At 49.2% G+C, this 24,561-nt stretch overlaps 1 long non-coding RNA gene across 1 annotated transcript; it reads left to right on the forward strand.

Moving 5' to 3' along the window:
• The first annotated feature begins 6,004 nt into the window (after positions 1-6,004).
• LOC115292585 lies at positions 6,005-11,092 on the forward strand. The gene is made up of 3 exons (XR_003909042.1): positions 6,005-6,876; positions 7,640-7,805; positions 9,130-11,092. It is a non-coding gene; the product is annotated as an uncharacterized LOC115292585 (long non-coding RNA).
• Positions 11,093-24,561: the final 13,469 nt, after the last annotated feature.

Consider the following 24,561-nt stretch of genomic DNA (forward strand, 5'->3'; position numbering starts at 1 on the left):
GGAGAGGTGGACAGACATGGCTGGGCCGACCTGAGACTTGGGATTTGTCCTGCCCGGGAGGGTGGTGGTGGAGGACAAGGCGTGGGAAGGGGTAGGGTAGACAGGACGTGTGACAGAACAGGGGTCAGACCCTGCATCCTTCACTCTGCCTCGAAGCCTCAGCCCCCATCTTCTCATTGTTGGGCTCTTGGAGCAGGTATGAACCTTCTCAGACCACCCATCCTAATGGCCCCTCCCCATGGCCACTGTCACTTCCGCCTGCTCTGTTTTCTTCATGGCCCTCGCCAGCAGCTAACATGGCACCTGTCCGGTGCTCACATCGGCAGCACATATGCTAAAATGAGAATGATACAGAAAAGGTGATTGTGGCCCCTGCGCAAAAATGATGAGGTGCAATACGTGAAGCGTTCCGTAAAAAAAAATAAATAAATAACACACAAAAATAAAATGGCCTCATCACTTACTTATCTACTTATTTATGAGTGTCTGTTTTCTTCCACTTTCGAGGGCAGGCTGTATGGGAGCAGCAGTCTCTTCTGTATCCCGGTGCCTTGAACAGAGGCTGGGCCCCCTACGCAGTGCTCAGTGAATATGTGAGGCCACATCTAGACAGACTCACCAAGTTCACTGGATGTCTGCGTCGAGCCCTGTGCCAGGTCCTTTCGAAAGCATGGGCTCCCTGCCTTCCAACGACTTGTAATCCACCTGAGGATACGAGGTAACAGGTGCACGCCTGACTGGCAGCGTCAGGTGAGGTCTGGCTGAGCAAGGAGGCCTGCCTCTGGGGGTTGGTGGGGGTCATCAGAGCTGCCCTAGACCAGAGTGCCTGGGGTCTTGTTCAAGTACAGAGCCGGGGTCAGTGAGCCTGGGTGGAGCCCGGTTGCTTCTTTGGGCCCCGGATGTAGCTTCGTGATGAGACAGTGCTCAGTCTCTGCTGACGCTGCTGGCCTTAGGGCCCCGGAGCACGGGTTGCTAGAAGCTGAGGCTTGGAGAAAGGTCTGGCAAGTAGAAGGTGGGACTGTTTGGGGGTTGAGAAGGGGACTGTGAGCAGAGCTGTGGCGGGGGGGTGCGGGTAGGAGGGACCAGAACACGCTCTGATGGCTTGAATGGCGAATGGGAACAGGATGGAAGGACAAACCAAGAGGGGGGGAGTGTGTGGGGAGGAGAGGGAGCGTAAGGGAAAGTCCCCCAGCCACCGTCACCATGGCGCACCCCTCCCACAATCTTCTATTTTTAGAAGGGATTCCTAGAAGAACTGAGACACGGTCCCCACCCTACTCTGCTCTGTCAACATTAGAACATGTTTTCAGAAATATTGCAACCCAAGATTGCCCAACAGGATCTTGTGGGAGCGGTAGAACAGGCTCTGTGCCAGATGTCACCAAAGGCGAGGTTTGCGGGCAGATGGCTATATCGTGGCGGCCCACGGCCACTCCCTGCCACCTGGTTTGGGCACATTGGCTTCCGTGGGATACGCTTACACTTCGTATTTGCAAACCGCGTTCACATCTGTTAACTCATTTTAGCCTTACTGTACCCTATTGAAGTTGGGAGGACTACTGCCCATTTCACAGTTTTGGAAACTAAGGTCTAGAGAAAGAGAGAGAGTCAGGGCCAGCCTAGTATCACTGGATGCAGAGCCCGACCTAAGACAGTCAGGGGACATTGCTCCCTGTTTCTCTCCCTTGCGTCCATGCTCACAGATGTGAATATGTGCCCAAGACCCACAGCCTTCCACCAGAGAAAGCCCTCCCCAGAGGCCAGGGACTGGTGGTCTCTTGGTCAGCAGGATTCTCTTGCTGTGATGGGATCCACTCTTGCCAAATGGTTGCTAGAATGCCAAAATCGTCTAGAATTTCCTGAGGGTGGGTTTGGCCTCCATCAGCTCTCCCTCCTGGCCCCCTTGGGAGAGAAAGGGGTGCAGCTGCGGAAACTGGCACTACTTCCCACATCGCCTGGAGACTGAGGTCAGGGCCAATTTCATGCTCCTTTGTCCCCTGTTATGACCTTTATTTCCCTGGCACACGGCAGCTGTCTGCGTCCAACTGAGGCGATGGGAAGTATTATATTGTTAATAGCACAATAAGTGCAAGAACCCTGTACCCACTGACTTGATTCTTCCCAATTTTAACCGTGGGTCCATTGAAAGTGGTGTAGGGCATTTGGGGCAGGTTTTCACTCACTTTGGTAGAGCAGGGACTTGCCTGCATTTCTAGATCCTTCCACGCTCATCAGATGGCTTTTTGCCAAAAGGAGGAATCAAGGCAGCTCTCACGCTTGACGTCTCAAAGCCTGCTGCACCGAGAGTACGGGGGACTGGGAAACAGTATTGTGGGCACCAGCCTGGATCACAAGCGTGCCTCTGGCAGGGACAGTGGCTTTGCGTTGGCTCTCTGCACGGCGTGGCGGCTCGAGTGAGCGGAGCCGCTCCCACTGGCTGCTTCTCCACGCCTCCGTTGTATGCTTGCTCTGAGCTGGTGTCACGAAATCGAGGCGAGGGGCTTGCTCGCTGCTGCTGGAATATCCCCCCAAGGATGGCGTCTGGGGCACCCCCCTTCTCCGCCACCTTTCCCCTTTACAGAATTCTGAGGCTGCCTCCGTCGTGTGGATTCAGGATGTGCTCATGGGCCTCTGAAGGTCTGCACCGGACCCGCCAGCAGCGAACAGCCCCAACCCCATCCGCCACTTCTCTTCGCAGACATCCGCTAGCACCTGTAATGGTTGCTCTCTTCTTACTCTTATCCTTTCCAGCTCATCTCCCCACGATCACACCCGGTCCCGGCCCAGGCCCTGAACCTGCCTCCCAAAGCATCCCTGTGAGCCTTCCAGCTAACAGAACTCACTCTCTTCAGATTTCTCTCTCTTCTGCGGGTGCCCTTGAACCCATCACTGTATGTCTCCGAGTCACATGCAGCAGCGCCTTCTTTCTCTAACAGGACTCTGGTGAAGGAAATGTTCTTTGTCGTATTACTCTGGTAGTAGATGCCGACTGTAGTGCTGAGAAACGGAGGTGTCGTGAGCCTGGCACTACCCCGAAGTGCATCCATGTCCCATTTCCTCTGATGTCCACTCTTCCCTATCCTCCCCTGTGTCCTCCCCCAATCTACCTTCCCATCGTCACCTTGACTATTCTTGCCTGTCTCTTGTCTGTCCTTGGGCCTGGAGAGATGGAAGGGAGCCAGGGCATGGGCCACCCTGGGTTGGGTCTCAAGCTGTGTGGCCTCAAAACCCAGCTTCTTCTAAAATCAGTGCAAGAGGACCATCTACAAACAGGTTCTTGGGCCTGACCAAGTGCCCTGGGTAGGATTCTGTGTGCCCCGTGGATCACGTTGCTCTCCTAGTCTTGAACTCGCCTGGTCCTTCTGCCGAGATGCTGTGTGGACATTGGAAGCATCACACTGAGGCTACATCGTGGTTGCACAGCTGTGGCAGTCTGTCCTGAGGAGGGGCTGCTCTCTATGGGGGGATGAATGGATCATAAATCTTGATGTTCCCAGTTCCCTGTGGACATGGTCTGAGCCAGGACTGCCTCTGAATGCTCAGAACCAGGCAGCTTGCTCTGGGCCCAGGCTTTAAGGGCCCCACTCCAGTCCGGCTCTGGCCGTGTCTCTCTCCATGGGGAGGGGAGTGCTTGGGACCGAGGGGCGTGTCCCCCCGGAGCTTGTCCCCTCCCATGCATGTGCATGAAGCCTGTAGCTGAGAGTAGAGGGACACGGGCATGGGATGCAGGCCACGGGGCCTTCCTTCTCCTCTTCCTCTTGGAGCGCCCCATGTTAGGTGAGCCTGGCCCAGCCCTTTAGTTTTCACTGTCTTCTGGACAAATGGCCGACACTCCAGCTTCCTCCAATACACGCTGAAGACCACTCCAGCCCCAGTTCTTAACAAAATATAAATCAGGTCAGGTCCGTCCTTTTCACTCAAAGCTTTTGGAGGCTTTCTGACATATTCAAAATTAAATCTAAAACCCCCAAAACTCTACCCAATCCTATACCTGAGCTTTTATGCTTAGAAACCAGCCACCATTTTGAACTCCAGCACCTTTGTTGGAGGGCCCCATGGAGAGAGAGGCCCTGTGATGACATGGGGCTCTGGGTGCATCCCAGATAGCTCGTCCTGCTGCCCTCCAGGCCCCGCAGCCCTGACCCCATGAGTTACTGTGCTCCAACTCCACAGGCCCCATGGACCTTTCAGCAACATCCAGCCTCATCCCTGCCTCACGCCATTACTCTTGCCATTGCTTCTCCCTGGGACACCCACAGAGCCACAGGCTAGCCACATTTCTGCAGGTCCTCTTATTCCAGCTGCCTATAGTGACTGGGCTCCTCTCTCTGTGTGCTTTGCTTTCTGCCCTACACAAAATTATACTGCTAATATTTTGTCCTCAGGGCCTAGGACTGTGCCTGGGACATATAAAGACCCAGGTAAGTACTTTAGAATGAACGAGTGAATTAATGAATGAGTGGATCCCAGCCCTCACTTCCTTCGTCACCTTCCGACACACATCCTCTTACAGATACCTTTGCAGATTTGGGGAAACTGAGTGGCCGTGGTGGATATGGTAAGGGGGTCCTGTTCCCATTCTCTGCTTCTCTTTTCCCATATGCGGCGGGGGGAGCTCCCACTGACCACTGTCTTTCTTTCCTAGATTACACACGGCCTCAGATGCTCAGTGTTTCCCTGCAGTCCGCCTCCCTTCATCACTGGGCACCAAATCCTGTCGGAGGTTGACTCCTGCCTGCTGGGAAGGCGGCCAAACCTTTCCCTTTCCTTGCTGGGCATGTGTGGGTCCCCACTGAGAGTCAGCACACTACACAGCTTCCCATTTCTCATTTGGGACTTCCCCCAGGACTGCTGTTATCAGACTTGAGCAATTGCTTTCATGCTGCAAACTGCTTTTGTTCACTTTTGCGCTAGGGAGAATTTTCCATTCTCGGCAGGGTGATGCTGGTCAGTGTGCATCCACGGACAGCGCTCCTGGGTGGTTGAGAACAAATTGCTAATCTTCTGGATCTGGAGAAATAATGAAATGGTGGTTTCAAGCTGTGAAAAGTGGAGGTAGTTACTCTACCGCAATATGTAATTGAAATAACCCCGACCCTTGTTTGCACATAGCTCTTGTCTACATATTCTAACTAGGAAAAACGTTTCCATGGGCCTGACCCACTCTTGACCACATAAAACAGGAAGAGCTCTCTTCCCCTTTGGGCTGGGGACATGGATCTGTATCGGTATTAGATTCCCCTGAATAAAATGGAAAACACAAATAATAGTAGCTGAAACAAGATATGGTTTCCCCCTCTCTCTTATGAAAGAAATCTAGGGATAGACAGTACCAGGGCTGCTGTAGTGAATCCCTCTAGCTTTTTGTTCTATTATCTTAGTGTTTTGCTTCTACCCTCAAGATCACCTCACAGTCCAGGCTGGCTGCTGGAGCGCCAGCCATTAGACCTGCATTCCAAGTGGTAGGAAAAAGAATGACAGAGGGCAAAGAAGCACACCACCCAGCCAAACCAGCATCTTTTACATAGGCTTTGGTCTTATTAGCCAAAACATATTGATCACATGGCTAAACCTAGCTGCAAGGGATGCTGGGGAATGTAACCATATGTCTCAGCCTGCTGTCATCCTAAATAAAATCAGGATTCTGGTGCAACGAAGAAGGGATGGTAATAAGTGACCAAGGGAGGATGAAGTTCTGATAGAGCAAGCAGAGGAAAAGAACAGCAAAGAAGAGGGGAATCTTGTCCCAAACAGCTGCAGAAATAAACTGGAACCTCAGAGCTCTCTGCTCTCTCCACCCTGTGGACTCTGCAAAGCCGGCCTCCCTGGTCTGCCTGTTCAGCCTCCTCCCTTCTCAACTGTGTCTCGTAGGAGCTTCCTGCCATTCCAGCTGCATCCAAGGAGGGAGTTGCTGCCTTGTGAGGCTCTTGCTCCTGTGGACCAGGCTACCTCTTGTCTTGGGTCGTATCAGCCTCTCAGCTGCACCCAGGAAGGAAAGGGGCCCGAGTCTTGCAATCGCCTCTCTAGTGCGTGGCTTGATTTTGGTGTGTGTGTGTGTGTGTGTGTGTGTGTGAGTGTTGGGCTCCGTGTGTGATATTCTAAGGAAACAACAGAGTAAGGCCACACCCTGCAAGGCTCCCCCTGAGGTGGGTTCCCCTCCACTCTTAATCTTCCAGGGATGTTGCTTCTTAGGACACTGGGAGCCAGACGTGGCTTTGGACAGGAGAGTCTCTCTCTCTCTCTCTCTCTCTCTCTCTCTCTCTCTCTCTCTCTCTCTCTCTCTCTTCATTCCCTTAGATGTTGAGCTGTCCACATGGGTTGGAAGGTCCTCCTAGAAGAAGAGGAAAGGTGGCCTCCACCCTCACCCCCAGGGCTAGCCTCAGAACAGCCAGGAAGACAACTTAGGCAGGAACCCAAGTTGCTTATGATGAACTGTATTCTGTTTATTTTCTTTTCTCCTTCTTATATCCTCAGGCTTCTAGTAAAATCTGCTGTAAATGCCCCAAAGTGGTCTCTGCCATTAGGTGGGAATGAACAGAAGACTGAGTGGCCTTCACTCAGGCAAACATGTGAGCAAAGGAAGATGTGGTCTCTGCTCCTGTTCCCAGCTTCTCTGGATGATGAGCCATGGGAGGGCAAGGCTTTGCTCTGGTCTCCAACACCTGTCTCTGCAAGGACCACCCACTCCCCAAGCCTTTGCCACCCATGGTCCTAAAGTCTTCTCACTCATCCTTGACCTCACGGCCTTCACTCAAGAGGCTTATGTGTGGGGCCTCTCTCTCATGGGACAGCGCATGGCTCGGAGTGTACACAGAAGGACAAAGTTGCAAGATGCTTCCATCAGGAGAGAGGAAAACAGATCCACAGGGACGGAGGGTCAGCCGGGGGGCTGGGGGCACTGATGCCACCTGGGAGGAGGGGCAGCAAGGGTCCTCAGAGAAGCTGGCACTGGAGCTCAGTGCTCTAGTTCGCTTTGTTTCAACAGAGCTAAGATCATGCTGTACATGAGTACAACCAGATTACTCGGCACCTTGCCCTTCTCACTTGGTGGTTTAGCCGTCTTCCTTGTATGATGGTGGAGATACCTCTGACTCCGTTTTGTCTGTTACCTAAAATGTATCCCTGTCTAATCCGATCTATCTTGTACTAAGTGATCTAAGCTCTGGATGTGATTCCATGAATACTCTTACATAAATGTAATCATACCTTACATGTGGGAATTTGTGGGGTCAATGCTTATGTCACAAAACTAAGGTCCTATGAGCAACACTTTTTGCATCCTGCTCTTCTCACTCATCCTGCTAGAATCCCACCAAGTTACAGGCAGAGCTAGGATGCGTGGGCTTGAGTCACATGGCAGTTGGTCACCTGAAAAGGGGAGGAGGAAAATGGAAGGAGGGGTGGCCATTCCAGCCAAGGAAACAGATTCTTATCATAGGCTAACCCCACACATGCATGAAGGGAATTCTCAGGGAACTTGTCAGTCCCAACCCAGGGACCTCTACCCAAATCTGAAAAAGGGAAGGGGCAAGGGCTGTACCCCATGCTGTTCTGGGGGTGGTGATTGGGGGTAGAGGGCTGGCGGCTGCTGCTGCCTGCCTGTGAGCCCATCAGGAGGCCAAGGATGCCCCCTTTTCAGGGACATCTGTGGCTGCCAGTTGCCTACAAGACAGTCCACCTTCTCTGAGCTACCAGGACCATCGATTCCCAAGGGGCACAGGGCCAGACCCCTGGGATGGCCAGAACCACCAAGGGTAATGAAAGCTTCTGCCCAGACATGAATGGATGGAGAGCGATCCACCAGGGTAATAAAATTTCCCTCTCTTTCCTGTGCATTGTTGCTGGAAACCCAGTGTATCTGAGAGTAGTGATTTCATTTAAATGCCAACTTTGGTTGCTAGAAAGATATAAGCCTTGGAGCATGTGGGTGGTGGGGAGCATGAGTGAACACATTCACCGAGCAGCGAGACCCAGCCAGGCCCTGTGCTCAGCCTTTTACCCAAGTGACCTCATCTCCTTTAACAGCCCCATGAGGCTGGTGGTGTATTACTATTCCTCCTTTCTCCGGTGGAAAAACTGAGGCTCAGAGGAGTGATTTGCCACCAGCCAGGGTGGCTCACAGGCAGGACTTGATCGTTTAACAGTATCTTCCAGCCCTGGAGACAGAAGAGGCTCCCAGGTCACAGCTGGGCCTGATGCCATGAGTTCCCACCCCTTTCCTAGAAAGAAGACCGGGGAGAGACCTTATTTTCTGGAAATGGTATCAAACTCAAAGTGAAGAGACTGTCTCCAGCTCAGTCTTGCCCATGACCTCTCTGGGCCTCTGTGTGCCTACCTGTGAAATGAAGGGCCGCCCTGTGATCCCTCAGGAGTCTTTCTACCTGATAGATCTCTGATAAACTCGTTCACACAGAGGTGACAACTAAGAAGCCCCCTTGTATTTTGTTTTCCTACAAACATTTGCAGTTGAGCTCTATGGGTATTTGAGACAAACAAGGAAATAAAAAGTTGGGAAATTATTAGTTGGGAATCAGGTGGTTGGAGGCCCTTCCAGTAACTCTGAACTAACCTCATGCAGGGGGCTGCCCAGCTTCCTTCTTGTGTCTAAGAGATCTGTAGACATAACTAAGGTTACACATGGCGAGAGGGAGATCACTCTTATTAACAGTAAAGACAAAACACTCTACAAATCTCTTACCCATTTGGAATATGCCTGAAAACAGAACGTTCCTGGTGCAGATGAGAAAGTATGGGACAGTGTAGAACCATGTGGGATAGTGTGGAACAGAATAGAATGGTGTAAAACACTCTGGAACAGCCTGGAAGAGTAGAGGACTGGGCCACACTCCCCAGACGTGATCCTGGGAATCTCCGGACCCCATGTGCCTTAATTTCCTCCCCCTCCATGCTGGGTGTCAGTAACCTGACCTGCTGACCTAATGGAGGCAAAGGTAACAATCACTCAGAGAGACTTGCTTTGTTGGAAGGGATTCATGTTCTCAAAAGTGGACACCAAATCCTCCTTTACACACTGAGGATTTCTTCTAGGATAATTATTTAATTCACGAGAATCTTCTCAATAGAAATTGGTACTTGGATTGACAGTCCTTCCATTGTGCTTTGTCCTAGGAGAGTGGCTATCCAAGACTGACTTACCCAAGACCAGAAGCTCATTGGTGTCACCATAGGTGGCATCCTTAGATTGTTCTCTTTGATAAATTTGGACAGTTTATGGCCTGCGGAGGGGCAGAGTGAAGCGATACCCACCACACAGCTCTTGTGACAGCTGCTTTATGTTTATGCATTCTCTGAAATAACTTTGGATAAAAGGAAAATCAAGTTCTGTTTTGTTTTCATTTGTGCAAAGACAACTTCCCATCCATGGGTCCACCATGCAACAAATGCATGTCTGCCTAGAAAGAAGCTCACCACTCTCCTTAAGTTTGGTTTTGAAAGAATTGTATATGCCTTATGGATGATGCTCATCCTTATGACACCCGGGAGAGGGGGGAGTTTTCCAGAAGTTGAGATTGAGTAGTGGGTGCTTGGTACAACTGGAAGGTGGTGGTGTTAGAATTCAGGATAGGATCTGCCTGACTCTAAGATCCGAAGACTTCCTTACCCTTTGCCGTTACCTCGGAATCAGAGTGTCAACCGTGGGCTGACACAGGCGGACGTCTTTCCTGGGTGCCTCAGTTCCAAAGCTGTCCAGTTATTGGAAGCATTGTCCTGACACCTGGTTGATGATATGACTTCCTTCAGAGATCCAGACTGGATCCATTCCTGGATTCCCTACAGCCTGTTCTGAAAGAGGGAAAGAAAGCCTGCCAAGGATGTGGAGGAGCTTTTCAGCTCCATGGGGCTGAGTGAAGGACTGAGCCTCACAAGCCAACCTCAAGCCATCTCTGTTTATGGAGCCATCAGAGGAGTTGTGTGCCGCCTACCCCGCCCCCTCATTGGAGTACCGGGCTGGGCCCTGGGGGCCCTGGATTCCAGACTTCGGTCTGCCACCAGCCTAGGTCATCACACCTCTTGGGTCCATGCTCAAAGGGGTTCAACTCTCCTCTCAGGTGAGTCAAGTTCTCGCTCTTCAAAATAGGGCATATTTTCGGACACTCCAGGCTCCACCAGACTAGAGCCAGTGTGACCATAGGAGATGAAAACAGAGTATCCCTCACCATTTGGAACTGATTTATTTCACAATATCTTAGAGGGCACCGTGGATGCTTGGCAGGGGCTCCTACAAGATCGCCTGCCAGGGCAGCTGCTTTTTGGCAGCTGATGGGAAGTCAGAGAGCTTCATATTTTCACCAGGTCCACAAACTCCCATATCTCATTAGTCTGGAGGTTAGAGTAAATGGTGCTTTCTTATTTCCTCTGAAACAATGTGCTATGGATGGAATCCAAAAATGATATGTTGAAGTCTTCACCCCCAGGACCGCAGGATGGGATCTTATTTGGAGACTGTGTCTTTACAGACACACAGGTAGACAAGTGAAAGGAGGCCATTTATGATGGGTTTGCATGCAGTGTCCTTATACAAATGAGGAACAGGGACTCAGATAGACACACAGAGAAATGGAAGACAATGGAAGACAAAGGGGGAAGCCAGCCATCGACCAGGCAAGGGGAGAGCCGGGAACAGGCTGTCCCTCACAGCCCTCAGAAGACATCATCATCTCAGACTTCTGGCCTCCAGAACTGTGAGACAATGCATTTCTGCTGTTCACACACACACCCCTCTGCCACCTTGCGGGACTTTGTTGGGGCAGCCCCGGTGCACCAACACACTGTGTGAGATCGTTTGTCAGCCCAAAGAAATCGAACTTGGTTCTAAGGCGGGGTAGTGGCCCATACTCATGAGGCTGAATACAGAGAGCACGTGACACTGGGGACCCAAGGACATTCCATCCTCCCTGCCCCCCCTCCCGCCATTTTCCTTTCCTATTTTTTCCAAAGAGAAGGTGAGACATAGACTAAGACTTTTCCCACTTGGTACTGCCTCCCACTTTGATTAATTTGAAGTTATATTTAAAAATGGAAATGTTAAACATTTAAGTTGCCTTTGTTTTAAAAAAAATTTTTATTTACCTTGAGAGAGAGAGAATGTGAGGGGCAGAGGGATGGAGAGAGAGAATCCCAAGCAGGCTCCACACTCACCACAGAGCCCAATGCAGGACTCGATCTCACGACCATGAGATCACAACCTGGGCCGAAATAAAGAGTTGACCCTTCACAGAGCCATCCAGGTGCCCCTTAAGTTGCCTCTAAAATTAGCCACATCTCGTTTGGTTTAGAATCGCTTGGTCCAGGTGGGGAACTGTCTGGAACCACCCAAAAGAGAACCTGCTTTTGAAAACACTGCTGAAGTTTGCGACTCCCCAGATACATTGTTCTTTGTGTTAAAAAAAAAAAAACTAGGGTGCACTTGGCCTGGCAGACCGAGACCCACCCTGTTCCCGAGAAGGAAGCCAGCCCTGGCCTGGCTGTTGCAGGTGACAGTGCTGACCGGTCCAGGAGCTGATGAGAAGTTCATAGACTGTTAATAAACTGGAACCAATCGGTGAATGCAAGCAGATCGTGCCGGGGCCGGCTGGGGCCCCAGGTCCTTGGGAGAACCTGCACTTGTGTTGCATCTATCTGCATATTGCAGAAGCATGAAAGCGCCCGGCCCCTCTTGGTGTTTGTTACAGTGAATAGACATATGTCCCTCACACTAGCACGGGGAATATCTAATTAAGCCACACAATGATAGCTTATGCCCGGGGCTGTCACAAACAAGGCTCTGTCACTCTCCTCGGAGAACCACAAAATGGGAATTCACTTTTAGGGCATGATAATGAATAAATTTGAAATATATTAAAATTGATTCAGATCCCACACCCTTCCCCTGTAAAAAGCAATACTAACAAATGCTATTTTCACACACACACAAATATTTTCAATCGCACAGTGGGCATGGGGCTGGGGGGGGTGGGGGTGGGGGAGAAAAGCTCCCGAGAAAGGTTGGCTGGTTGACGGCAATGTTCAGTATGACTTGCTTTCCCGGTGTTTTCCGTGAATGGGTTAGGGTCTCATGGATGGGAGTTGTGTTTTGGTCCGTATTAACTGAAATGGCGCATATACTGCCCGGATGTTGAAGAGTTTTTAAAGGACTGAATATGTTTTTCTTAAGGTTAGCCTTCTCTTCTCCTACTTTGCTTTAGATGGGACTCACAGGGAACTTTTCTTTTCCTTTTTTTCTAACTGCTTATTTATTTTTGACACAGAGACAGAGCATGAGCGGGGGAGGGGCAGAGAGAGAGGGAGACACAGAATCCGAAGCAGGCTCCGGGATCTGAGCTGTCATCACAGACCCCGATGAGGGGCTTAGACCCACAAACCACAAGATCATCACCTGAATCGAAGTCAGATGCTTAACTGACTGAGCCACCCAGGTGCCCCTAAATCCTAATTTTTATACAGCCCATGAACCCAGAGGAGGTCTTCAGCTGAGAAAAAGTAGAAAATGGGACCCCAACTAATTTTGCCCATCCTCACCAGATGACCTCGAGGAGCACGGCAAGACTGCCTACAGAGATATTGTGTGTTTTCTCGCTCCAGGTCCGCCTGGCTTTTTCTTCCCACTCCAGATTCTATCAGTTCAGAGAACTAGATCCTCCTTGGAACTACATGTCTGAGGGACCCATCAGGATTTTGGGGAAAGAAGTAAAGATGGAGAAGTTCTGTCCCCTCTACAACACAGAAAGTACAAGTCTTTAATAGTATTCATCCAGATGTCGAGGCTTGTGGCTGCCGGGGTGGGGGGCCATGGCTTGTCGTCTGTGTCTCATTTGCTGCATCCGTATGACACACACAGAGAAGAGGTGGGCCGTGAGGTCCGGGCCCCTCTGCCTCGAACCCCTGCCCGCCCCCGCTCTCTGTGGGCTCCTTTGTGCAGGGAAGGGACCCCTTCTTGGTTCTCTCTGCCCATGAGCCAACATCGATGGGAAAAAATGGGTTTGTTTTCTGCAGGGCAGGGGTGTTGGAAGCAACCTGGCATGTACTTGTTTTCATCGTGGTTAAAAAACACATAACATAAAATGTACTCCCTTCACCATGTTTATGTATACAATTCAATAGTGTAACTATGTTGATATCATTGTGCAACAGATCACTAGAACTTTTTCACATCCGTGGGGTTTTTATGCAGGCCTCTCACCGCAGACACCCGGAGGGGAAGCGCCTGTAAACACGGGAGACACTTAATAAATGTCCTTAACTGAACGGGGCCACACTAAGCTCTGTAACCCAGGCTCGTTTATGATCAGGCCAATTCCCTGCACCCCAGACAAAGTTTGTGACATGATTTTATTGTCTCCTAGGGACTGTTTATTTTATTTTATTTATTTTTTTTAATTTTTTGAATGTTTTATTTATTTTTTGATACAGAGAGAAACAGAGCATGAGAGGGGGAGGGGCAGAGAGAGAAGGAGACACAGAACCAGAAGCAGGCTCCAGGTTCTGAGCTGTCAGCACTGAGCCTGATGCAGGGCTTGAACCCACGAACGTGGGATCTGACCTGAGCCGAAGTCGGAAGCTTAACCGACTGAGCCACCCAGGCACCCCAGGGACTGTCCATTTACAAAAAAAAGATTTCGCAGGCTTTGGATTCTTTGATCATTTTTTCATGGAACTTTGAGTTTGAATTTCTAAATAATCTCCTAAGCATGTCATATAGAACCTTAAAAACTCACGAAGCCCTAGCAACCTCTCAGCTCGCCCAGGGCTTAGTTCAGCGCCTGGTACACAATAGATGCCTCATCAATATTTGATGAACGAATGAGTGACAGAATGGGTTTTCCGCATTAACGAAAAGGAAAGATAAAGGAGACGATGTGTGGGATCTCTAAACCTCACTTACGCCGGTGGCCTCGGAGATCCTGGTCCAAGCAAAGCTGCTGGGGCATCAGGGGCAATATGCAGGGACAGAAGGAAGGACAGGGGTGCTCACAGGGCGAGGTGACCAGAGACCCCTGACCTGGGAGGATTCACCTTTGGAATGAAAGGCAAGGAACTTTCTGGAAACAGAAGAAGTGGGGTCACTTGGGAGGATCCCGGTGAGAACGGGGCAGCTAGCCAGAAGGCCAGTGTTGTTTAAAAGCGGGGTGCCAGATGAGGAAGGAGGTTGGGTAACGGATTCAGGCGGGGCGGGTAGGAGCTGCAAAGCCTCCTGGGAGGAAGCGTTGCAGGAGGCCAGAAATCGACAGCGGCGTGGCTTGGGGATGCAAAGGCATCTGGAAAGAAATCTGGAGGTGGGAGTGGGGCACCATGATGAAAGAAGAGGGAGAGGCCCCAGAGCATCTGGGAACACGAACCTGTTGGCCTGTTTTGGCTGAAATAGAGCAGGACTTGGGTGCTTATACACAACCTTTCCAAAAAATGAGAATGGAGCCTGAAATGATTTGCAAGAAACCCCTACGATGGCAGGCTAGAAGGATGAGGTTTGGGCTCAAGGGCAAGAGCGCACCCCTTACTCACTCAGAGACAGTGTGACTATAGCTAGGGCGGCATCTGAGGCTGAGGCCGAAGGCAATGCAGGAAAAGGCAAAACTCCAACCTCAGCCAATTGTCGCGTTTGGTTGTTGTTTGTTACCGTTCCGCCCCATTAAGGACAAATGGTCCAGGTCCAGTGATAGAATAGAAGCTGTTTCTATTTCCTCTGGATGAGTAGGTTGGTAACAGTGGAGCGTCTCACAAGATATGGAAGCTTCATTGTGTCCTTACACCGCCCAGGACTGGGGGAGGGAGACGGGACCCAGCCGAGGAGAGGTATTCGGGCCGTACGTGTTTGCCACGGCCGTGGGATTTCCCAGCACACCACTGGTGAAGAAGGGTTGGAAGAACACTTGGAAAGTCGCCTGCTAGATGAATTCACAGTATGTGCCCATGGGCAAAGCCCGTCCTTTCTTGGGCCTCAGTTTCTTCATCTTTGAGATGGGGGGTCACTGGAGCAGCCCACCAGATCAGAGTCACCCCGTGATTACAAACATGCCCATTCCGGGAACCAGCTCCTGGAGATGCTGGCTCCTTAGATTGGGGTCAGGCCCTAGCACAGATGTTAAGAATGAACCAACCAACCCCCCAGATGGTTTGGGTGCACAGCCGGGTTTTCGAGGAATGGAGTTAGAGAGCAGGCAGGTCTTACTCTGTCCGTTGAGTTGACTTTCCTCTTTCCATTGTCAGGATTTTGGGAGTTCTCTGAGCAGAGCACACCCAAGCGTGCACTAACTTTTACCATCCCCCAGTGGGATGCTCAAATCCAATCATCGTTCAGGGCCAGTTTAAATCCTCATCCTTCCTGAAGCCTCCTCCACCTTTCAGACCCCTGGCCTGGTCTTTCTCTTGCTGTTTTGTAGAACATCCATAACACATCCAGCATCTCACATGCACGTAGAACAGCTTTATTCAGAGCCATCAGGCACCGTGCTGTCTCTGTAGCTGGCCTTCCCAGAAGGGCATAAACCTTTTGGGGGGACCCTTGTCTGCCTCCTGCCCCGACACCGTGATTGCTGACTTCAGTGGGGCTGCTCTGAGGCGGCGGTGGCCGGGTCAGCCACCGTCACACGGTAGCTAATCATCACTTTGCTCCTGTGGGTTCAGCTCAGTTAGCATCTTCTATCCTTTCTGGGGCAGGGAGCCGCATGATATATTTTATTAATTGTAGTCATCTTCATGCAAATCTCCTGCGCATTTATTTCTTCCTTGTGATTTCATTAGCCTGAAGGTCAGGGTTAGGTTTGTTCCATGACTTTATTGGATTTCTCAAAGCGTAGGTCTTTTTGGGAGCTTTCTGCTCTGATTGGGAGAAGACTCCAGGACAACCACTCTCCTGGTAAGGGTCCTATTGTTAACAATGACCCATTGTTAGTTATCAACTCTCATCCCAGACAACAAAATGGAAAGGAATGAACACTCTGAGTTAGGAACATACATATGGAGAGAGGCGGGGATGGAGTGGGAGGTGTTGGGGGCGGGAGGGGGGGGGCACAGCGCCATATGCCAGATGGAGAACGCCTGCGTCTACCGTATCACGTTTCCTTGTTTTCCAGTCTCCTGATCTCTGCCGTCTCCTCTGTTGTTGTCTTACAGTCCTTTTAAAAATCATAGTAAGTGTCAGCTATTATGTTGACATGATGGGGGAGGAGATCACCGGCCTGAGAAGTTTCAGAGAGAGAGAAATACACTGTACACCGCCTCGTGTGCTTCTGAATCTGGTGCCTAGCCCTCCCATTCTAAAGAGCTCTCCTGAATTTGGAAGTGACTCGGGTAGGTGTGCCTCCAGTGCCTTTAGGTAAAGGCTCCCTATCTGTTGGCACCGATAAGGTGCCTTCTGAATGTTTGTGGTGCAGATTAAGAGCAATCAGGCTCCCTCTATTTCAGAAGTGAGGCTTTTTCAGCTTGTTGGCAGCTCTGAAATAGGCACGAGGCATGGCTCCTCTATCTGAACAGAAGCACCTGTGCAGAGGCTCCTGTCACTGATTTTGCTCTCACGTTTCCCTTGGACTCTCAGTAAGTCAGCAGTGTAAGTCACAGTGGGAAACAGAATGTGTCTAAGATTTTAAGGGGGGAGGGATTCTCCCATCAGTTGGTAAAACGGATCTGTCCCTGCTCCCAGCAGCCTTTGTGGTACTCCTTTCTCTCTGCTTCCCTTTTCAGGGTACAACTGTCATCTGTTATGCTTTAATTATGTGTCTCTGAGGATGTGTCAGCCCGTTTCCACTCTCAGGGATTTTAATACTTCCTCCCAGTGTACCGTGCACATCTGATTTCCCCCCCTAATCTCATAAATCTCCTTCCAGCAAATATTAATCCAGTGGTGATTAGCTTTCTCTGTGTCCACCTCTCACAACAGTGGAATTTTTGTATAACATGTGGGAGCAGTGTCTTTGAGCAAGTTCTTGGTCAACACTATTGAAAGTAATCATCAACTAAGTGCAATGTTGTATCCTGGATTGGAGACCCTCCACTCTTTGGAACAAAGGACATTAACGGAAAAGCTGATGAAACCCAGAAGAAGCTGTGGTTCAATTAATATGTGTAACAATGTTAATTTCTTAGTTGGCCAAATGCTCCAAGAGACCGTAAGATATTAACATCCAAGGAAGCAAGGTGAAGGGCACGTAGGAACGCTCTGCCCCATCATGACAGCTTTTCTGTGAATCTGAAAGTATTTCAAAGTAAAGTCAACTTAAAAATCAGTATTTTTAAGTAACAGGAAATATAGCGGGACCATGTATACTTCTCAATATGCTAGTACATCATCATCTCTCTAAGTCTGGGATCTTAAATCCCATGTCTGTATCTCACTAACTGCATGATCTCTGGGCTTCTGTTTCCTCATCAGTAAAATCCATGTAAAAATAATCCTGCAATCAGGACAGCTGGAACAATGCCTGGCACATGCTTAGAGTTTAGAGTGAACCTTTCTTATTTCGATTTCACTAAATTCAGTCTATACTTGGTGAGTCATACCCCTGTGGTCTGTCTCTTCATTGTAAACAGTTCCCACGTAGGAAACCAAACCAATCAAAGCTCCTTACGTTTTTGGATCTACCTTTCTTGGTTCCAAAAATGTTTCAGAGGTATCTAAGCAAAGTCTCATGCCTTTCAATCTTCTCATTTCTCATATTTCAGGGGCAAAGTCTGTCACTAATGGGAATCCTAAATAAGAAAGAGGTTTAGCACAGTGAAGGGTTCAGATCAAAAGGCTTGTGTGGCTTTTTCCTCCTCTGCTTTGCTATCTGAGCTCACAATGTGAGTGCTAAATGGAAGAAGAGCAGGAGTTCCCAACCGGGAGCAATTTTGTCCCCCTGGGAACATTTGGCAATGTCTGGAGGCATTTTTGGTTGTCCAACTAAGAGCAGGGTGCTATCGATAGGCGTCTTGTCTGAAAAGGCCAGTGATACTAATAAACATTCTACAATGGACAAGACATCCCCCCCCCCAGGACAAATAATTATCCAGCCCAACGTATAACAATGGTACAGTGAGAAACCCTGAGTAGAGTAGCTAACCATTTTATTGACCCAATAGCACTTCTCCAGTTGAGGTTGTATGAAGTCTGTCTCCCCTACACAAAGAATGTGTTTATCTGCAATAGATCTTGGGAAAAATAAAGAGCTTTCCAAATGGTCATCAAAGACCATGGAAAAGTTTTTGTTGATGGCAGGCATACCTTCTAAAACAAAGACTTTGAAACTCAAGTCTTCAAATATTTGAGTGAGGGAAGAAGTGTGGGCAATTTAACAAGGGTATTGGCAAAGCACACACTCTGGGCTTTTCTCAGCTATGCATAAGGTATTAGAGTTAGTGATTTAGGCAGAAGGCTAAACATGAAGATGGAAATGAGTTTTATGAAGAGGATGCACAAACCCAACAGAGTTGTGGGTTTGGTAGGTGGGTTTGAGAGGAGGTGAAGGATAAAGCATGGTGATGCCAGATGGCTAGGTTGAATGTCTATAACAGATTGGCCAACATTGCCAGCTCTCTGATCCTTCCAGAGTCTAATAATCTTGAGTGGCACTGAGTGACGGTTTTCCTTGCTAATAGAATCAATACAAATAAAGTTTTATGGTAAAAGACATACTCCTGACTTTGAGGAAACCCTCTACCTATGGGGCCTGACCAGATTATATTAGTCTGGGCAGCAGAAATACAATAAGATGATGTACCTGGTGAAGCCTGACTATGAGAACATTCTGTGGCCTCTTTCTAGACCTAACCTCTCTTAGTACAGTAGCAACCAGCCACATGTGGCTATTTAAATTAGAATGAATTAAAATTAAATAAAATTTAAAATTCCTTTTCTCAGTCACACTGGCCACATTTCAAATGCTCAATGGCCAGAGGTAGCTAGAGGCTACCATACTGGATAGCATAACTATAAGACATTTCCATCATTGCAGAAATTTCTACTGGACAGAGCTGCTGAAGTCTTCCAGCTTCTTTTTGCTTGTCCAGACACTCCATCAGGGCAGGACCTTGTCCAACAGGGCACAGTGAAGCCGTGGTCCATCAATAGTACCCATTTTAATACACCAAGAAAGCCTTGACCTGGAAACTCAAGAAGCATAGAGAGATGGCTGATGGGAAATTAATACTTAGGCAGAACAAAACTTAACAAAGGCAAATCTAAAAAGAGGAACACGTAGGGGAAGGGGGCAAAGGGTGATTCAGGAAAGAAGGAAGCACATTTTAAATTTTGATTAGGCAGGGGCGCCTCGCTGACTCAACTGGTAAAGCATGTGAATCTTGACCTTGGGATCATGAGTTTGTGCTCCGCGTTAGGCATAGAGATTAGTTTACAAATTTTTTTAATTACAAATTTTTGTAAGGCAGAACTAGAAAGTTCTAAGTCATCCGTGATCCAGGCAAATAGGAATTTCAGAGTGTCATAATTCAGGCTCTGCACCTAGCTTCTGTCATCTTGGGTTTGAGGAGACTGGATTCCACTGGACTCTGCATGCCTGACGTGGGTCGTGGGTTTCATTTTCTTTTCCTTTTTAACACACCAGAAGCAAAGTGTGTTTCAGAGTGAGGCTCCTTTCAGTGACTGACAGGCCTTGCGGGTGAGCTGCAAGAAAAAGGTGTGTCCTCTTATGAGCTCCACAGAGGCTGTTGATTCTGAGTCTGGCTGGGGCCACACCCCTTCTCTAGTGAGGATACAGAGGCACGAAGATGAGGGGCGGTAGCTTCTCAAAGGCTGGACATGAACAAGAGCCCTAAAGACAGGTTAGTTTACAAATGAACGGCTCTGTAGGGGTGGGACTGTCCAGTCCCCCTCATGGGGGTGAAGAGAGTCTCTTACAGACCTCTGGGTTCTGGCTCTTAATGCTGTGTGAGCAGGCCAAGCCCAGAGCCCACCAGTGGACTGGAGAGAATGTGCACGTCCTGGGCTTCTCATTAAAAAAAGTTTTTTTATGTTTTTTTATTTATTTTTGAGAGACAGAGAGAGACAGCGTGAGCAGGGGAAGGTCAGAGAGGGAGGGAGACACAGAATCTGAAGCAGGCTCCAGGCTCTGAGCTGTCAGCACAGAGCCCGACGTGGGGCTCGAACCCACGAACCATGAGATTGTTACCTGAGCCGAAGCTGGTCGCTTAACCGACTGAGCTACCCAGGCAACCCGGGCTTCTCATTTTAAATGAGGTAATGAATGTAAACTGTCCAAGACCCTACAAACCAGCAAGGGCTATCAAAATCTACTGGTTTTTTTTTACTTAAAATTTATCCTTTCCTCACCATTCATGTGGAAATTCATCCCCCTGCCTTTAGAAAATGGATTTTGGCCTGTTATACCTGACCTATACCCTAAGTGATACATGTTTCAGTGCCCCGCCCCAAAGCTAACCTGTGGCCCGCATCACACTGGCCCTATTGGTCCTTCTTTCCCTGGCCTCTTCCAGGAGAATTCGCTCATTCCAGGCTCTCAGGGATCCTCTGTGTTATCAATGACACCTTGTAGACTGACCTGTGCTAACGGCTTTCTGTGTGTTCCCTCCCAGGCAATGGACATTTTTACAGGGCTCTCTGGAGACATCACACTTGCCCCAACAATGGCATTAACCCAAGGAATGCTGAGCAGCACACACAGCTGGTGCGGAGACAGTGGGATGCGTGGCAGCTTCCTGGTGCTCCCCGTGAACATCATGAATCTTAGAGGGACTCTGAAGGCCAGATGGCCCGGGGTGCGCCTCCTCGTCGGTTTCAGAGTCAGAGCGTAGAAGACTGTGGTCCGTTCTGGCTCTCTCTGTGCCTCTCTGCCTCTGTGTGGGTCTGGGGTGACATCTCTGAGGTGCTGCCCTCCCTGGGCTTACTGTCATCCCAGGAGTCCTTGTTCCAAGTGAGACCCAGTGCCCAGCTCCGGGGACAGGGGCAAGGGGAGGAGGCGGGTTGCCTGGGGAGTGGTGCCAGGGGGGAAACATGAAGACAGTAGCTGACTCTCTTGTCCCCTCTCCAGGCCAGCCTGACCCTACCACACCTTTGCTTCGAGAAGTGCGTGGAAAGAGCAAAGGTGGCGGCCAAGGCGGGTTTTCTTCCCATTTGTAGAGAAGCAGGGGTGGAAGATGTCGGAGTAGATCTGGTACATTCTACTTGGCTACATGTTTCCAGAGGAGCTTCTCCAGAGCCTTACTTTCTCATTGCAAAAAGCTGGGTTTTTGTTTCTTTGCGTTTTGTTTTGCTTTGGGGGCGGGGCTACTTTCTCCGCAGTCATTCACTGAGATGTGGGGAAAGACAGAAGACAGACCCTCAGAGGGAAGGAGAGAGAACTTTACAATGATTAAAAGTGTGAGCGCTGTCCCTGCACTAACGTGTTGGAACAATAGAGCATCTCCCGTTTGCAGAACTGCATGAAAAGAACTTTTCAATTCTGTGACATGGTACCAAGCAACCAACAACAACCCTCCAATGATTATTTCCTTACACCTCTGCTCTCACATCAAGCCCTGGACGTGCAGGAGGGAGGGGCCTGCCCCGCCCCCCGGGACTGCCGCCATCTCTCCATAGAGAAGCAGTGTTTTGCTAACTGGGCCGAACTGGGAAGCAGTGGGTCTGCGTCCTGACCCAGGCAGGCGCGGCCCAGTGTTCTCACAGCCATCTGTTGCGGCCTGTAATGCATGAGCACATTAGCACATGGCCCGCCAGCAGACTCGACATTGTTCTCCTGGCCGAGTTAGTTCAGCCGACCTCAACAAAGGGGACAGTTTTGCATTCAGAATAAATACAACCACTGAGCGTTGTGGTTTTTTTTTCCCTTAGGATATGTAATGTTAAGGTTCATGCTGGCCATCAGATCTGAATCGTTGCAGCCCCTGTCCGTCCCCCTCAACTGTGTTCTCATTCTGCTTGCAACCTTGACAGGGGTGTTTGTGGGAGCTGCTGATTTGCCAGAAAATACTTTTCCTCTTTGAAATAGGCTCTCATCAGAAAGATTTGGCAAATTAAGTACTGGTTGTGCACTTTTTTTTTTTAACCCAAGGAGTTCACCTCCCAAAGGATTAGAACAAATTGTCCAACTATGAATGTGTATAATGTTAAGGGTCCATCTTAGGCCTCAAGGTCTGGATCCTAATTGTGCTCAGAACTAACCCAAGGAAGTGAAGGAGCAGAGAATGTTAAATGTTCCAGTGTTAGTGAATTTGCGGATCCTCGCTGATAAATATTTCAGAAAACCCCTTATTGGACTCCTCTCCCAGGACCAATAGAAGACCAGCCTCCAAGACCTAGCTGTTTTTGGCAAAGCATCTTGGGGAAGGCAAACAGAATTCAACAGTGCGCTCTGACGGGAACAGATGTTGCTCATGTTTTCTTTTGTGGGAATCCCAGTGAAGCTTCATGTCTCTTCCTCTCTAGGTAGGAAAGGACTTGGTGGCAATAATTAGCTGCATCCATTTATTGCAGCAAGTATTAACTGAGTGTGTACTATGTGCTGGACAGTGTTCCACATCAGTGATCAGGATAAGCAAAGATCTCGGCCCTTGTGGTCTTATACTCCTCTGAGAAAGACAGACAGTAAACAATGAAATCAATAAATCAGTAATATAGTATGGGGAAAAAGGAAGTGAGCAGAGTAAGGGGATTGGAAATGCTGGGGTAGGTTTGGAGTATTGAAAAGGAAGGAGGTGAAACAATTATCTCAACTTACTGAGCTTTCATAGTCCAAAAAGAAATGTAAAACATTTTTGAGATAATGGTACCTTCCCTACATTAAAGTTCTTTTACCTCCAAGTTCAATTCCACTCAAACAGGATTGGCTGACCACCACCACCCCCCCTTCAATCAGAGTAGGTCTCAAAGCTCTTTAATGCTTAGAAAGTGCATATTTCTTCAATCTGTTTCTTTGGGGGTGACTGGGTGGCTCCGTTGGTTAAGCATCTGATTCTTGATCTCAGCTCAGGTCTTGATCTCAGGGTCATGAGTTCAAGCCTCACACTGAACTCTGCACTGGGCCCCACACTGCACTCTACACTGAGTCTAAAGCTTACTTAAAAAAAAAATCTGTTTCTCAGTATGTTTCCAACCTACCCAAACCAGGAGATGGGATAATAGGATGGTTAATGTGTGTTGAATGAATCATCAAGAAAACAGAGTTATGATATCAACTTGTATACTTCTCCTTGGTTGAATCCTCAAGACCTAGCTCAATGTCCACTTCATTTTTAAAACATTTTTTATGTTTGTTTATTTTTAGAGAGAGTGTGGGGTGAGGGAGAAGGGGCAGAGAGAGAGAGGGAGACACAGAATCTGAAGCAGACTCCAGGCTCTGAGTGTCAGCACAGAGTCCGACATGGGGCTCAAACTCACAACTGGGAGATCATGACCTGAGCCGAAGTCAGATGCTTAACCGACTGAGCCACCCAGGTGCCCCATTATCCACTTCTTAACCATGTCATAATGAGGACCTGTATGCACTACATGTACGCTGGCCATTTCATCACCAAGTCACAGTTGCTGAGAGTCCGGCTGGATATGCAAGAAGGGAATGACTCACAAAACACTACGTACCCGTGCGATGCTTCTCACTAAGATTTGGCCTCTTTAAAACCCAAAGGCAAAGATGTGAGGGGGTCCAATCCACTGGAGAGCACTGTGCAAGTGGGGTCCCTGACCTGGTTGGGGCTGGCAGAAAAGGCATTGGGATCCTTCCTCTGAGTTCCAGGGAGCACTTTAGAGTTGCAAATGTTACAGATAACTAGGACTTGAAATGGCCCTTGCCAAACTTTTCACTTTACAGATGAGTATATTGGGGCCCAGAAAGGTCAAGCCACCTGTCTTTGAACACCTGTCCTGCTCAGAGACCTAGATTATTAAACTCCTACCCCAGACCTCTTGTCCCCATGATAGGTTGTGGCAAGGAAGTGAGGAGTTACTCAGAAGTGGATGAACCTATAAACAGATGAATAGATAAACAAAATGTGGTGCATTCACACAGAAGAATACTACTCAGTCTTAAAAAAAGAACACAGTAGTAACACGTGCTACAGCATGGATGAACCTCAAAAGCTTGCTGAGAGGGGGGTGCGCCTGGGTGGCTCAGTCAGTTAAGCGTCCAATTTCGGCTCAGGTCATGATCTCACAGTTCATGAGTTTGAGTCCCACTCATGAGTTGTTCACTTCAAAGTGGTTAATTTCATGTAGATGAATTTCACCTCCATCAGAGCAAACAGAAAGACCCGGATGCGTAGGAGAAGCTAGAAGGTTACGCACAAAACCTTGGGGGCAAGGAGGAGCAGATCTGCTAGTGGGCAGGTGGCCCTGGAGCCCTAATCAGGCTGAGGAGGGGAGGGGGATGTAGGAAGGAGAAGGCAGAGAGAATCATCCCCAGACTGAGGGGGGTGTCCAAGTGATTGTGGTTGAACGGACTCTGGTTCCGTGCCTGCACTCCTGTCCTTTGCCAGAGCCTGGGCTGCAGGAAGTCATTTCCTTCCTGTCCTGGCTGAGCCGCTGGTGGCCCTGAATCAGTTGCATTGGCCTGAATAGCTGAGTGAGTTCAGAGTTGGGGACCCCCCAGCCCAACTCCC

This window comes from Suricata suricatta, chromosome 5, assembly GCF_006229205.1.
Source record: "Suricata suricatta isolate VVHF042 chromosome 5, meerkat_22Aug2017_6uvM2_HiC, whole genome shotgun sequence".
NCBI lineage: Eukaryota > Metazoa > Chordata > Mammalia > Carnivora > Herpestidae > Suricata > Suricata suricatta.